Source organism: Gallus gallus, chromosome 2 (assembly GCF_016699485.2).
Source record: "Gallus gallus isolate bGalGal1 chromosome 2, bGalGal1.mat.broiler.GRCg7b, whole genome shotgun sequence".
Classification (NCBI taxonomy): domain Eukaryota; kingdom Metazoa; phylum Chordata; class Aves; order Galliformes; family Phasianidae; genus Gallus; species Gallus gallus.
In genome coordinates, this window is record NC_052533.1 from 14,171,215 (window position 1) to 14,186,244 (window position 15,030).

The window sequence follows — 15,030 nt, forward strand, 5'->3', positions numbered from 1 at the left end:
TCACAAGAGAGGGTAACGTAAGCGTACGCTGCGATGTCTCGAGAGTCCTTTCTGCTGAGCGTGGTGCTCCCTGCCTCTGCTGGGCCACAAACACGTGGCAGAATGAGCACATGGGCCCCGTGTGTTGGGCAGAACTGCTGCTGGGGGGGCTGCGTGCTGGAGCAGTTCCTGAAGGGTGGGCCTGGTGTATGGAGCCATGCTTGGAGAGCTGCAGCCTGCAGGAAGCCCATGCAGGGTGGGTTTGGGAAGGATGGTGACCATGGGAGAGGCCCCACATGGAGCGGAGCAACCGTGGAGGAGCAGCAGAGATGAAGAGCTGTGGACTGACTGCAGCCTCCCTTCCCTGCACCGCCTGGGGGGAGGAGGTGGCAGAGGATGGCTTTAGTTTGCTTTAATTCTCAGTGCTCTGTTCTGTTAGCAATAGGCAGTAAATTACATTACTCTCCTTTGTGCTGAGTCTGTTCTGCCCGTGACAGTAATTGATGAGTGATCTCCTGTCCTTATCTCAACCCATGGGCTTTTTTCACCATATTTTCTTCCCCTATTGTGTTGAGGAGGGGGAGTGCAGGAGGGGCGTGATGGAGCCCTTAGGAAGTGTTGCAGACTGTGGTCCCAAGAAAATCAATTGAACCGTATCATAGAGTCAAGGCAGGCTCCTGCTGGGCTTATTGGCTGCCCCCCACAAAGGGCCTATATTGTTGTTAGTGAAATCAAGCTGGCAGCTGGAACATAAATCACCCAGGGGCACTGCTGCTGTAAATAAACCAATCCCAGCTATTTGGCCACCACTTCCATATACACAGTCATAGAATCATTACGGTTGGAGAGGACCTCTAAGATCACCCAGTCCAACCACCAGCCCATCCCCACCATGCCCACTAACCACATCCCTCAGTGCCACATCCACACGGTTCTTGGACACCTCCAGGGGCAGTGACTCCACCACCTCCATGGTCAGTCAGCCTGTGCCACTGCCTCACCACCCTTCCTAAAAATGTCTTTTTCCTAATGACATCCTCAGAGCCCCACTGACTGCTATAGGGCTCTCCCTGCAGGTGTCCATTCTACCCAAGAAGGCCCATCACGGATGCAACACTCCAAGAACGCTTTATTATTATTATTGTTATTGTTATTATTACACTGAGTCTCTTTCCACCCCAGCAGAGTGTTGTGGGCAGGCATTAGTGTTGGGGTGAAGGCGGCTTGCCCTGCAGTGCTTTCCCACATGGGTGGTGGGGATGGCACCATGAGTGCTCAGGTGTGTGGATCCCCACAGGGACTCTGAATGGGAACAAGGTGAGGACTGTTCCTGGGGAAGGAGAGTGTGTGGGAGATGCTCTGCTCCCCACACAGCGGCAAGGAAAACTCAAAGGGGCTTTCTAAAGAGAAGCAGTGTTTGGCTGGAGGGGGGAAAACTGCTAAGCTGAGGGTCCAAGTAGCAGCAAAGACAACAAAGCCCACCACCAAAGTGAACCAAAACAGAAAGTCATGATTCGTGTGTGGGGCTGCGGAGAGGACTCCCTGCTCCCACTTCCTTTATACCATCAAAGAGCTGAAAAACCGCCCTGGTTTGTTTGGCTTTGTTTTGTTGTTAAAGACAGGATTAGAAAGAGTGTTTGCAAAGGGGTGTTTGACCCCTGAGGTGGGGCGGGGCCGGGATCCATTGGGTGACTGGGGTGCACTGAGCGCCAGCCTCAGTCAGAGCCCACAGGTGCTGTCAGCCCAGGACACCCCCGTGAGCAGCCTGCATTCATGGGCAGCCACGTGTGGGGGACTGATTTCTGGGCTTGGAGCCTGAAAATGACAGAGAGGGGGGAGAGCAGGGCGATACATTTAGCTGAGTTTGGTTCACATTCATATATCTATTACTGATAGAGTCATTTCTATTTGACACAGTGAGTGCTCACTCACACATTCACCAGCACTCACTCACTAATGTTAGGCTGCTGTTGGCTGCTGTCTAAAACCCCAAATAGCTCAATCCACTCAGAGCACTGTGTAACGTATGCAGCGTTTATCCAGGTTCTACATGCACAGGTTTAGCTCCACGTACATCTCCGGACACATACATCTGTGTGGACGTACAGTTGCATTTCTTACTCTTTGAGACAGCTCAGCTGACCCTGTGGGGCAGAAGCAGCCCTGCAGGTGCCCTCTGTCCGAGAGGGCCCGGTCCAGAGAGGGCAATCAGTGCACAGCATCAGCGCAGCGGGACGTCCCGTCTGACCTCTGACTGCTCTGAAAAGAGAAACGCCACCCCGCATTGACTCACCCTGCAGTGAGACTCACGCTTTCCAAACAGCTGCAGGTCTCTCCCACCCTCTGAAAGATTCCTGTGGGGGAGTGATGTGGAATACGTTCCCTTCTGAAATGTTATCTCATTTGATGTGTGTGGTAATGGGTGTGCAATACTGTCACTGAGATTACCCAAGAGTGTCACATGTTGGAGAGGCTCCGTACCGTTCGTTTCTGTAATGGCACTTTGTGATGTTATGAATTTTAGGCGGTCTCTCTGTTCAAAGTGAAAAGCAAACAAGCCAATATTGGGAAAGTCTCCCTTGAGATGGGGAAAACGGTTCCTGGGAGAAAACCTATTTATTGCTCTCTGCTTATGAAACTCTTCACAGAGGTCAGAACTGTTCCCGTTTAAAGATCACATACGTTGGTACAGAAAGATTTTCTGAAATCATAGAATCATAGAATCACAGAATGGCCTGGGCTGGAGGGGACCTTGAAGGCCATCACTTCCATCCCCGTGCTGTGGGCAGGGTTCCCACCCAGCAGCTCAGTCTGCCCAGGGCTCCATCCAACCCAGCCTTGAGTGTCTCCATGGATGGGGCACCCATAGCTTCTCTGTGCAGCAGTGCCAGGGCCTCACGGCCCTCTGAGTTAAGAATTTCCTCCTAAGACCTAGCCTAATTCTCCCCTCTTTTAGTTTAAAACCATTCTTCATACATTAGTAGCAGAGATAGAGTACTTTATTAATTAGATATTAAATAATTAATGCTAATAACCAGCTCAGATCTGGTGGAGGCCGTAGGGCAGCAGGGCCGGGTTCAGATGGAAGCACTTCTCTCCATGTCTGCCCGTTAAGCTGCTTTCCTGGAAGCTCGGAGATGAGCTCTGAGTCCACTGCAGCATGCAGCTTTGCCTCTGCTTGCAGAGACCTCCCGCCGCCTGTGTCCCCTTGAACAGAGGGGCAGGCACTCTCCTGTCATGTATTACTAATACATATTCTTGCTATACAATATATTATGTAATGCACATTATTATTATTACACTCACTGGCCAGCTGGCCCGGTGTGCAGGCAGCAGCTGCCGTGGCACCATGCCAGGGCAACATCAGCACGTGCCCACCGCCTCCCTTACCCACTGCGGCCCGCCCGGTGTGAAATGGAGCGGTGTGCTCACAGCCCTGCTTCGCCAGGCAGCCCTCCAGGCCGGGTGGTGCCCAGGAAGGCGTGAGGTTAGTGAGGGTGGGGGTGAAAGCTTCTCTCTTGGCAAAAGCACGGGTGAATTTCAACCCCGCAGCGGATGCCGGCCCCGGCCTGCTTGCTGCCTCGGGTTCCTGCAGTGTCACACCTCCTGGGCGATGGACTTGGACAAGGCAAGTATGTGGCACATTCCTGCCGGCCCATGTGCGTGAGCAGGAGGAAGCACAGCAGCAATTAGTCGCAGCTTTGGAATCGGAATGCACAATTACTGCTGTTTCACATGCCAAGAGTCAGCCGTGCAATGAGAGGGCTGTGACGGTAATTAGGAACTGCAGAGTTTTACAGAAATTGCTATTCCCCAAATCCTGCCTGTACAAACGATCCCCATGCAATTATAATCCATGGCACATCATCAGGCAGAGGGACGGTTCACATCTCTCCATAACTTTGCGATCTGACCTTCAAAGAGGATGAAATTTGCCCATACTGGAGCATGTCTGTGGGTGACCGAGTCAGCCCGGCGCCCAGGTCAGAGCAGCCATTCTTCTGCAAAACTCAGGCACCGAACACTGCAGGTCCTCCTGCCCACTCTTCCTGGCAGCTTCACCAAACCGAGTGTTCTTGCTCTGTGAGCCAACTGAACAGATTCTAGAGCTCTTATCCTACTCCTTTGAGGAACACCTGAGGCTTGCTTGTGCCACCAGAGCTGTGCATGCAGGACTGACCTGCCTGGCCGCACCAGCTGGGTGTGAGGAGGAGGTGGTGTGGCACAAATCACCAGATCACACAGCATGTCTGCGGCTTTCCTGCTTTCCTCAGCTGACATCCAAAACAGTGATGCCTATCTGAGGCACCTGAGCGATGACTAAGCTTGAGCGAGCCACCCACCAGCACTGTTTGCCATTGCAAAAGCCATCCCAGAGAAGAGTTCTGCCCGGCTGTTGCCACCAACTCTGAACTCCGGTCCCATCGAAGGCTTTGGGCATCACAGGGACGCTGCCAGATGGGCTCAGTTTGGGAAGAAAGCTGGCATTTCCCTGTGTTGGGTTGTTCTCAGGCATGATGTGTGCGGGTGCTTGGAGCATCTTCATCTTTCCTTGAGAAATGATTTCCCACTGTTATCCAATAATTCATCACGGAAGCTAATGCAATCAGCTTTGAAGCATTAAACCTGCCTTTACATCGATATCTACTGTTTCATCAATGCGTTTTTTTTTAATGAATTCATAGAACAATAGAATATACCAAGTTGAAAGGGGCAAATCAAAGGAGCACAGCTGAGAGGAGTACTTAATGTATGGTGTAGTAAAAGTGTTGGTAGCTATAGCCTGGGCTCATACCTGGGGGGTATCAGCTAATAGTGGAAGACCACTAAGAGTTCACACCACATCAGATAGGATCACTGTGGCTCGAAAATGACGTCAGAGTGAGTTGTGTTTCTTTTAGGTTAAAAATCCTTCGTTCACTAAAACCATTCATCTGACCCACGGAACTCTTTGTTTCTGCATTTATTCTCAAAAGGGAGAAATGGATTCCTGCACAAATCTATACCAACAACTGTGCCTCACACAGCAGCAGGGGGAAAAGACAGGTTGCATTTTCCTGTCCCCCCATGGGAGCTTAGATCCATATCTCAAATACACCTGTGAGTAGCTCACCTCTGCTTCTGTAACTGCACAGGTCGGTGGGACCCAGGGCCACAGAGGACATGCAGGGCTGTGTGCTTCAGGGTTTGCCCTGGGTTTGGCCAGCCCAGAGGGAGTAGGAGTGGGTGTGGGCCACTGGTGCAGCTGGACTGGGGGTCCTGGGGTGCACAGCCCCAGCATCACTACTGGAGAAGATGGAAACAATGAATTTAAGACATCTGGGGCCAGAGGTGGGAGCCTTTGGGCAGGTGGAGACCATGTGCAAGAGACAGCAGTGAGACAAAATATTTTCCAAGCAAAGATCTAATTAAGGATTAGCAAGACTGATCCTGCTGTACAGAGTAATTAGGAGATTACTGCCTGGCATGGATTAGACTCAGCAGAAAAATCTCTGCCCTGCTGTACAAAGTATTTTGAGTTTGGGAATGGAAACGTGTTAAGCAAAAGTTCTTCCCTGCTGTAACACTGTGTGCTGTGTTAGCCTTGTGCTGCTAAGGCGGTGTGAGGTTCTCCCGATGCCGAGTGAATCGAAACCTGTGTGGTCTCCTGGTTTGGAGGCAGAGAAACCCCAATAGGAGGTGACCGCAGCCCCACAGCAGGTGACTGTGGCCCCAGTAGGAGGTGTCTGTGGTCCCACAGTCTGCTGCCTCATCCCTGCAGGGAGGCAGTTGCAGCCTGGCCTGACATCAAGGGAGGAACCACCTGTATCCAGACAGGGTCCAACAGAACAAGCCAACCATTGCATCAGCTGAGCGCCGATAACACTGTGAGAACCAGCCACGGTGGTTAAACCCTCCCACCTGCTTCCCTAAAGCATTTCTAAATCCATTAACTCAAAGCAAAACCAAAGTGCAGCTCTAAGTAGACCAGCAGCAGGGGAGGCAGCATAAGAGGAACAGGCTGCCCAGAGGCAGTGGGGTCCCTCCTTGGACGTCTTCAGAAGCCTTGTGGGCATGGGCCTGGGCTCCCTGCTCTAAGTGTCCCTGCTTGAGGAGCCAGATGGACCCAGAGGTCCGGTCCTGCTTCAGCCGTGCTGTGATTTTGTCATTCATCCTCACCAAACTCAATAGGACAGCCCCGGATCTGGCAGTGAGACCAATGCCATCAGGCAGCCGCGGTGCTCTGTGCTGTGCCCACAGCTGCAGCTTCACAGCACAGCAGCGAAGGGAATGGGGAAGTTCTGTGCTCTGCTGCAGCTCCCATCCCTTCGCCACATTTCCTTGCCGTGCTAAAGGGCTGCAACAGCAAGGCTGTGGGGCTCCCACAGCATCACCTTCTCTCCCCATACTGCTTTTCTCTTTTATTTACTATAAATTCTACAGCATAGGATCCACCTGCTCGTTGTGCTACAGCTGCTGCTTGCTCACTGCGGTACAGACTGTAGTGCTAGCAATTCTGAATATCTCTATGAACTCCTGACATACCCTCCAGCACACAGGTAGATAATAAAGCACCAATCTGCATTTTAGAGCCATCTAAGAATAATTCAGCAATGGATGAATTTATTGTCACCAAAAATATGACAAAATCCCATTGTGGCAAGGCTGTGCAAGCTCGGCGGAACCCATTTCCTCTTTCTGTTTCTGAAGCTCAAAAATCAATGTAGGGTTTCAGTGCCCATCACACGTAAGTGTCAGGTAATAACAGAACACCTTGAGTAAATTAAAGGCTCTTTTGCTTTTGGGAGCATTGATTTTGAGCAGCTCATTTGTCTTACTGTTGCTGTGCAATCACAGGATCAAACAATTGCAGAATGTACAGAAAACAGACAGTCATCAGCACGTCATCTTGTCAGAACGATCTGTCTGGGGATGAACGCCTGTCAGTTTCCCTCAGCCTCAGAGGATGACTGGGACACTGTCTGTGTCCAAGCAGTTTCACTGAGCCTGCCAGCATTCACACCAACCAAACATTCTGGATATTATATTGAGGATGTTCAAACACGATCTTGATTACACCACCCTCTTTTAAGGTATAATCCAGAATTATTTCACAGTTTACCTGTAAGATGAACAAAACATTTGTGATACATCATAAGCTTGTCTTGTAATGTCAGTTATCTCCCATCGGGCTGTCTGAAGAGATCACTGCCTCCTTGGGTGCCCCGCTCAGCCTTTTGCTGCCTGGCAGCCCAGTCACAAAGCTGTGTGAAGCTGAAAGTAAACGAAGACTTTAAACCTAGGAAAAGCAACCTGCTTGCTTCTACAGAAGGACCTGTCTCTGGGATATGAAATGACTGCAGCACACAGTCAGGGGAAAAAAAAAAGGTAATACAGCAAATTGGAGCTATCATTTCACCTTCCATTAAGAGATTAATTGATTTTCCTCTGACAGTTCTATCAGCTGAGCTTCAACATAAAGATGCATGACACAAGATCACAAAAGCTTCTTATAGAAGATGTTGGCAGTCATCTGCTTGGGATGTTATGAAGCACAGTAGGCCTTTTTTCACGTTTGGCTTCATAGGACCATGGGATGTTTTGTCACAGGTCACAAAGAGGCAACACCAGTGCTGCTGCTGGAGCCCAGCAACCCTGAGGATCAGAGCCCATCCCCATTTCCAGAGCGCATCCTCTTTTCCACAGCACTCTTTTGTTTTTGAAGGAAGTTAAAGATCTTATTGCTCATAAAAGATCTGGTTGCTTAGGAGAATTTTAAATGAGAGTCTTCTTATCGTGCTTGGAATTAATTTACCTCTGGAAGGAAAAAGTCTGGTAGAAGCATAGCATCATGAAAGTTGGAAAACACCTCTAAGACCATTGTGTCCAACCATCGACCCAACCCAACCATGCCCACTAACCATGTCCCTCAGTGCCACCTCCACACGGTTCTTGAACATCTCAGGGACAGTGACTCCACCACCTCCCTGGGCAGCCTGTGCCAGAGCCTCATCATTTTTTTCTGAGAAGAAATTTTTCCTAATATCCATTATTTCCTAATTAGGAAATTTCCTAATTTCCTAATATCCTGCCTTCTTGTACATCTAACTGAGTACCCTGGGATGATCTGTGTCTAAGAGAAAGCCTCCCAGCTGCAGAACAGCCTCACTCCGTGTGATAACCTGGTTGCTGCAGCGCTGCAGTGGCTTTATGGTTCTCTCAGAGCCATGGATGCAACCCATGCCCAGGAAGGCCCCGAAGGTGCCACTTTGCTCTACCCCAAAGTCCCATTCCCAGCTCACCCCCTGGCTGGCTTGGTTCCTCTGAAGCATGTGAAGCTGAAGCATTCACATCTCGCAGCTGTGATGATGCCAGTCAGTGCCTGCTGCTAACAACTTCACTGGCTTGACTCCGTTTCCAGGAATTGGGGTGAGGTTATCTGGCAGTCCATCACATCTTTCCCAGCAGATGGCAATAATCCACAGCAGGTGAGCAGCAGTGGGATGTGCTGTGGGGCAGCAGTGGGGCTGGGGGGCAAGGCTGGATAGAGAGAGAGCCCATGAATAATAGATGGCTAACATCCATCCAGCCAGCCAGCAAGCACATACACAGGAGAGGGGAAGAGTGCATAATTCATCCGTAATTGCTTCAGGGAGAATGTTAAATAAGGAGGAGAGACAAGTTGCACATTCCCTTTGTTTCTCTTCTGGGTTGTGCAGGGCTGGGAGCGTGCTGAAAGCATGGTGAGGGCTGGGGTGTGCCTCCAGGAGCAGAATGCTGCTGCTACCTTGGCCCCAGCAACTGGAAGCTCTGCTGAGGGATTCCTGACCTGAGATTTACTGCTGATCATTCTATTCACTTTGTAAACCATCTACTTTATGTCAGATTGTTCCTTGTCACAACAAATAGAGACCTATTTACCTGCCTCTTGTTTCTCTGGAATGAACAAGGAACCAGGAGGGTACACCACAGGCTGGCTTACCTGCAAACTATACATTATTATGATTTCCTTGGCAATAAAGCGTGCTGGTGTCCTCAAGCAATGATTTTATGTGATAAAACCATACTCTGTAAGTCAAATTTAGTTTCTGAAAATCTCACAGGCTTTGCATAGGGCCACACAGACACAGACATGCAGTGCAAGAGCAGAGGACTGCCTGTGCCAAAATCCCTTCTCTAAAAGCCAAAGCATTCGAGTTCCTCTGGAGGCGACCTGCCCTGGTTTCCTACTCACTGCGGGAGGTCCGGCAGGCCGGTTTATGCTGTAAAACCAGAGGGTTTACAGCCCCTGCAGTTCCACCTGCGCAAGGCTCCTTTGTTTCCTGCTCCTGCACTCGGGGCTGTGGTGGAGGGTTCTGGCAATGAGTGCCTCTTCTGTGTGAAAAACAGCCTCTGTTTCTGATTTGTAACATTCCACTGTCACTGAATGTTCCCTTCTTTTTTCTTTCCTTCTTTTGAAATAGAGCAATCAGAGACTTTTGATCTACTCTCTTTTGACCATGACAGTGTATTTTTTCTTATCACTGTACCGGTCCCTCCCAGAAGGAAAGCATACTCATTTCTTTTGTCTCTCAAAAAGAAGGTATAGTAAAGTGGGAAAAATGAGTAATGCCCACTCAAAACAACAGAGCAATCCTGAATCATCCTCATAAGAAAAGCCATTTCTTCCCTTCTCATTCCACCCTTGCCCTCTTCCTGGAATGAAACTTGCCCAGAGCAGAGGAGCTGAGGGGAGGCCTCACGGCGCCTGCAGCTCCTCACAGGGAGCCGAGGGGCAGCGCTGAGCTCTGCTCTGTGTGACAGCGACAGGGCCCGAGGGAACGGCATGGAGCTGTGTCAGGGGAGGGGCAGCGGGGGGTCAGGGAATGGTTCTGCACCAGAGGGTGCTGGGCACGGAACAGCCTGCCCAGGGCAGCGGGCACAGCCCTGAGTGCCAGAGTTCAAGGAGTGCCTGTACACAGCTCTCAGACACTGGGTTTGGGTGCTGTGTGGAGCCAGGAGTTTGACTGGATGATCTGCATGGGTCCCTCCCAACAGGACACCAGTGTGGGAGAGATGGCATCTTCTGCTTCATTTGAGCCAAACAACGAGCTCTTTGTTTTGCCATGAACACTCGCACATTTAACTTTGTTCTCACCCAGGCTGGGGCCTGTTTTTATTTTGTTTTCCCCCTTAGTTTTTTATCTCAGCAGGATGCCCGAGAGCCCTCCCTCCGTTCTCTTTCACTGCAAACGTAATGCTAACAAAGCTCCAGGCCAGAGAACACCTCTGACTTGGCTTTGCAGTTATTCATCCCTAAGGTGCAGTTATTTCATCACCGAGCACACCTTCTAGGTATTCTTTTATCAGCAGCATAATAGCTCCCTGCAGCCCTGCTCTCGTTTCCCTGTGCCATGGTGGTGCCACCTGCCTTTATGGGCCCAGCTGACCTCAGCTCCGGGACTCTTCCACTCACAGTGTCACCACGGCTGAGACCAGCACGGAACAGCACAGCACAGCACGTTGTGGGCCGGGCCAAGAGGGTGCTGCTGGGTTTCCTCCCACTGTGGGAGAAAATCACAACCTCTGTGTGTAACACGGCAGTCAGAGCTCACATGTTCCATGCTGCCAAAGCCACAGCCCTCTGGGCACAACATTCACTGAGACTGAGCTGACTGGAACCGGCTAAAATGTATTTTGGACATGGATTTTATTGAACGGGCTCCAAATGAGATACAAACCCAAAAGGTTTATAGTCACCATCAACGTTTTCACAAAAAGGTTTAGCAATGATTCAATTGAAGCCTGGCTTTCCAAGCTGACAAGCACTGACGCCCGCCAGTGGTTCTGGTGAGGAGGCCCAGGGGAGCATCTTGATGACGGTGATACACATCAGGCGTTTCCACGAAGGCTTTGGGCCGTGCCAGCAACGAACCGCTGCGGCCGGGGGAAAAGAGTTGTGCAGAGGCTGCAGTGATGACGTGCAGTGCAGGGTCACAGCTCACACAGCCTCTCCTTTCTCCCGTTGTTTAGGATGGGGCAATCGTACGGTCAAGCTATGGTCCACCCCGAACACTCTAGGGAATCCTTCACAACAGCTCGGGGTGTAAACCAATGCCGGTCTGGCCAAAGTACTGTAATTTTCCATTCTTTCTAATGACAAATTGGTTTTACTAATAGAAAACATACACAAACAAGGCAGGCCCGGCCAATCCCTTTTTATGAGTTTTTTTCGTGGTTTGCTCTCTAGTGAAAAATGTGAGTGACTCATTTCTGGCTGAAGCCACAGCGGATGGCAGCGCTGACTGCCATCACCTCCAGCACTATTGCTGCACCAGCCTCGGATCAGTGCAACATTCTTAAGGATTCCTTTTCCCTTCTCAGTGGAAAACAACTGGGCAAGCAGGAAGAGCGACGAAGAGCTGCAGAAACAGTTGCATGAAAGCAAACATGAGACAAAATGAAGATTTGGATTCCTGAAGATCTCTGTACTTGAAGAAGGAGCAACAGGATTGGGACGGGTTTGTTCCCTGAACTCCAGTGACTCCTCAGGAATGGCTATGATGTGCTGAGATTACTGGGAACTCTGAGCCAGCACATAGTTTCCTTCATACCAGCCCACTCAGGGACTTGAAATAACTTTTTTGTCAGAAACAAAATACAAAATTGAAAGAAAGAAATACAGCAAGGCATGGAAATGGAAATGTCATAACCTTCTACCTAACTCTTTCTGCAGTTGCTATGAGCACACAAATTTGCTTTCGTCTTCTATGAAATAGAGAATTAAATAGACAAGAGCTGGTGCAGGGGCTAAAACAGAACAAAGGGTCTGGAGGAGGAAGAATAGAAGGTGACATCTATACTGGCAGATGGGATGTGCTCACAGGCGCTGGAATGAGCTCATTTATTTTGTTAAATTGTTAGAGCTGTCCTTCCCATGGTTTGCTTGGAGGGTCCCACACATCTTCTGCCATGAGGCTTTTCGCACCAGCCAGTTTGGATGTGGACAACAGCTCGTGAGGAACCAGAGCAGTGAGCAGTGTGGCTGCAGGCCCTCCCAGGACAGTTGGCCTCACTGTAAAAGCTGTGTTTGTCACAGAGCCACCGCTGCAGAGGACACAGGGATGTCACAAGTCTTCTTCCTTCCACAGAAGCAACCAAGTGGTATTGGTGTTTCTCTAAATGCATTCAGTAGCATCTTGAAAAGTGTTACACCTTTCCTGACTAAGTGCTTCTTCTGAAGCCATTGAAAGTCTCCACTCTCTTGATTGCAGGAAGCTGCTCCTTAGGGGGGAAAAAAAAGAAAAAAAGTAAGAAAGAAAGAAAGGGAGGCCAAATTGCATTCATTTTGCTGTGATGGAAATTCTTTTGTTGGTGTTTTCCCCTGATAGATTTACACCGAGGAATCAAAATCCCTCTTCACTTTTGCAATGTTCAGCTAAATATGAGAGCACGTCAATGGTTGGGGCCTCCTAGAAACCAGAGTGCATGACTCACCTGCTTCAAGCCACCACGCCGAGTATGAAAAACTATTTTTTACTCTTGTTCCTACAGCCTATTTCAGTTCTTATTTCTAATTTTGGTTAGAAAGCATCTCCTCATTTCCAGCTCACACCTGGCCAAACCACATCCCTGAGCCATGACCGGGACCACGTTAACAACACTGCAGGTGGCCCTGTCTGCCTATCAGCACTGACAGTTTTAGACTGTGATTTGCAAGTGATTGTTGCTGAGTAGCACAACAGTCAGTACCTTCATGACAGTTTTATCCCAGGAAAGAGCTGTTATTAAAGGATTATTTGTGCCTTTTGTATCGTCTGTCGGTTAGCTCAGGCCACTGTGAGACCAGGACACAATGGCTGTGCCAAGCTAAGACCTAGCATTGTATTTCTGTGCTTGAGCAAAGGCAGCAGGAAGAAATGCACTCCCTTGCTTTTGAGAGTGTACCAGAGAAGGATTTGGTTCCTTTCCTCATTTTTAATCCCGTGCTGTGACTCGGAGATGCGTTTTCATGCTCAGCATAAAAGCGATACTTCGGCAGTAGATGCCCAAGTAGATAAAAGCAGCAAACAGTGTTAGGTCACAGGTACCCAGTGAGGCTGTTCGCGGCAGGAGCAGACCTAAATGGTCCTTCTGACCAAAACAAGTGCTACTTTGTTCCCTCGTAATGCTGATAATCGGATAGTTGATAGACTGCTAATACAAACAATGGCCATATTGGAATTTTTGTCACAGCTCCCACCAGATGGTTCCAGAGAGAAATCCAGCTATTAAACACCACACAGCGACCGAGCGGCAGATGAGCGGGAGAAACATGTGCAGCCCACAGTCCACCCTAACATTATTTTTACAAAATCCCCTGGGAGGGTGGAAGAATTGTACACATTTCTCCCTGCGTTTTCACAGTGAAGAATTTCCTTTCCCTGAACTGTGAACAGAAGCTCCTTCTTAAGGCAAAGAGCATTCCTCTGCAGTGTCGCAGCAAAAGAAGTTCTTTGCTGAACTTCTGAGAAATCTGCCTTCCTTTTCTATGTTCCTCACTTCCTTTCTTCCCTTTTCAATTGATTTCCCCCATAATACAGTTATATAAATAAAGATGGCTCATCTGCAGGCTGAGGCAGGAGGTAGGGAGGAAATTGACAAGTTCATGCAAAAAGCCCACAGCATCTGCACGTTGTTAAAAGTGCTTTTGTAGTCTCTAGAAAGAACAGAAAGGGGGGATTGATTGTATGGACGTGTGTAGGTGGCAGAAGTATTTTTAGGCAGAGGTGAGAGGGTAGAAGCTGTCAGAGAAGCAGAGAGTAGGAGCAGAGTAGATAGGAGACGCCCCAGGTGATGTATTTCATACAAGGCAAGCTGAACTACTTTGTAAAACAAATTTGTAAGTAGTATTGGAAGCAAAAATAATTCTATCCCTATTGGAACTGTTTGCTCATTTAAGTAGATCTTTTCACATCTGAATTCAGAATGATTTCCCTACTGCATACTGCTAGTGAGCTTACAGTTCCAAACACAGGAAGACAGAAAAAATGGATTGAAAATCCAAGGAGAAAGCTGAAAGAGTAAGGTGAATATTTGCAGTACCTGCCTGTAGTTGTAAGAAAGCTTTGTGTACTTCTGAAAGAAGGAATCAGTGTAGTTCATAATGAGATTAGGCTGTTTGGTGAGGGGGAGGGCAAACAACGAATAGACAGCCCGGATCTCAGACTGATCACGTTTATGGCAGCACATTTTGGTTACCTAACAGCAGTTCCGTCATTGAGCAGCAGCACGGCAGTGTCCGGGCTCAGATATGCATTTCAAATGAATTAAAACATGACGTTCATCCAGAATTACTGCAACTGAGTCATGCCGGAAAGAATGGACAGCTGAACTTGTAGAGAATGGAATTAGAAGACCCAGACAAGAAAAAGATTGAGATTTTGCCCTTCAGGTTTAGCAGACACAGACTTCTGTACTATTAGCCCTGCTATTTCAGAGCTCTCAGCCTAAGGAGAATAAGTATTTTCTCCACGTTCAATCCAAACGTTTAAAAATGTTTACTCCAAGACTGGATTTTCAGGACTATGACACATTTTCTTTTTTCTTTTTCTGTGGATTTGTGTTTTAAGACGGACTGAAAGCATCAGGTCATCCTTTTTCTCCGTGGCAGTAGCATCCATAAGGCCATTTTCTTATGTGCCTGCTCCTGCCCTTCTACACGGCTGTCCTTCTTCACAGAACTGCCAGGAACTTAATGAACTGCCTCCGAGACAACTCCCTTTTGGCAAACAGTTACACTTGGACGATGGTATGGAGAGATATGTGGGGCAGCAGGACAGACAGACACTGCCTGCATGCTGGCTTTGCTTAAGGAGTTGGCTTACAAAAGCAGAAATCGATGTTTCGTGTGTGAGTTAGGATATATAAACTTTCCAAATCGATAAGTAGAAAAATTAATAGCCCTGTAGTTTCTGTCACAGTAGATGGGGCAATTGTCTTCGGCAGCTCTTTCAATCTGCAGTTCATGAGGTCACGACACATACAGGATCTTGTCACCTAATGTGTACATACAGCCCTACCCCCGGGGTCGGTGTCACAGCCATCCCACTC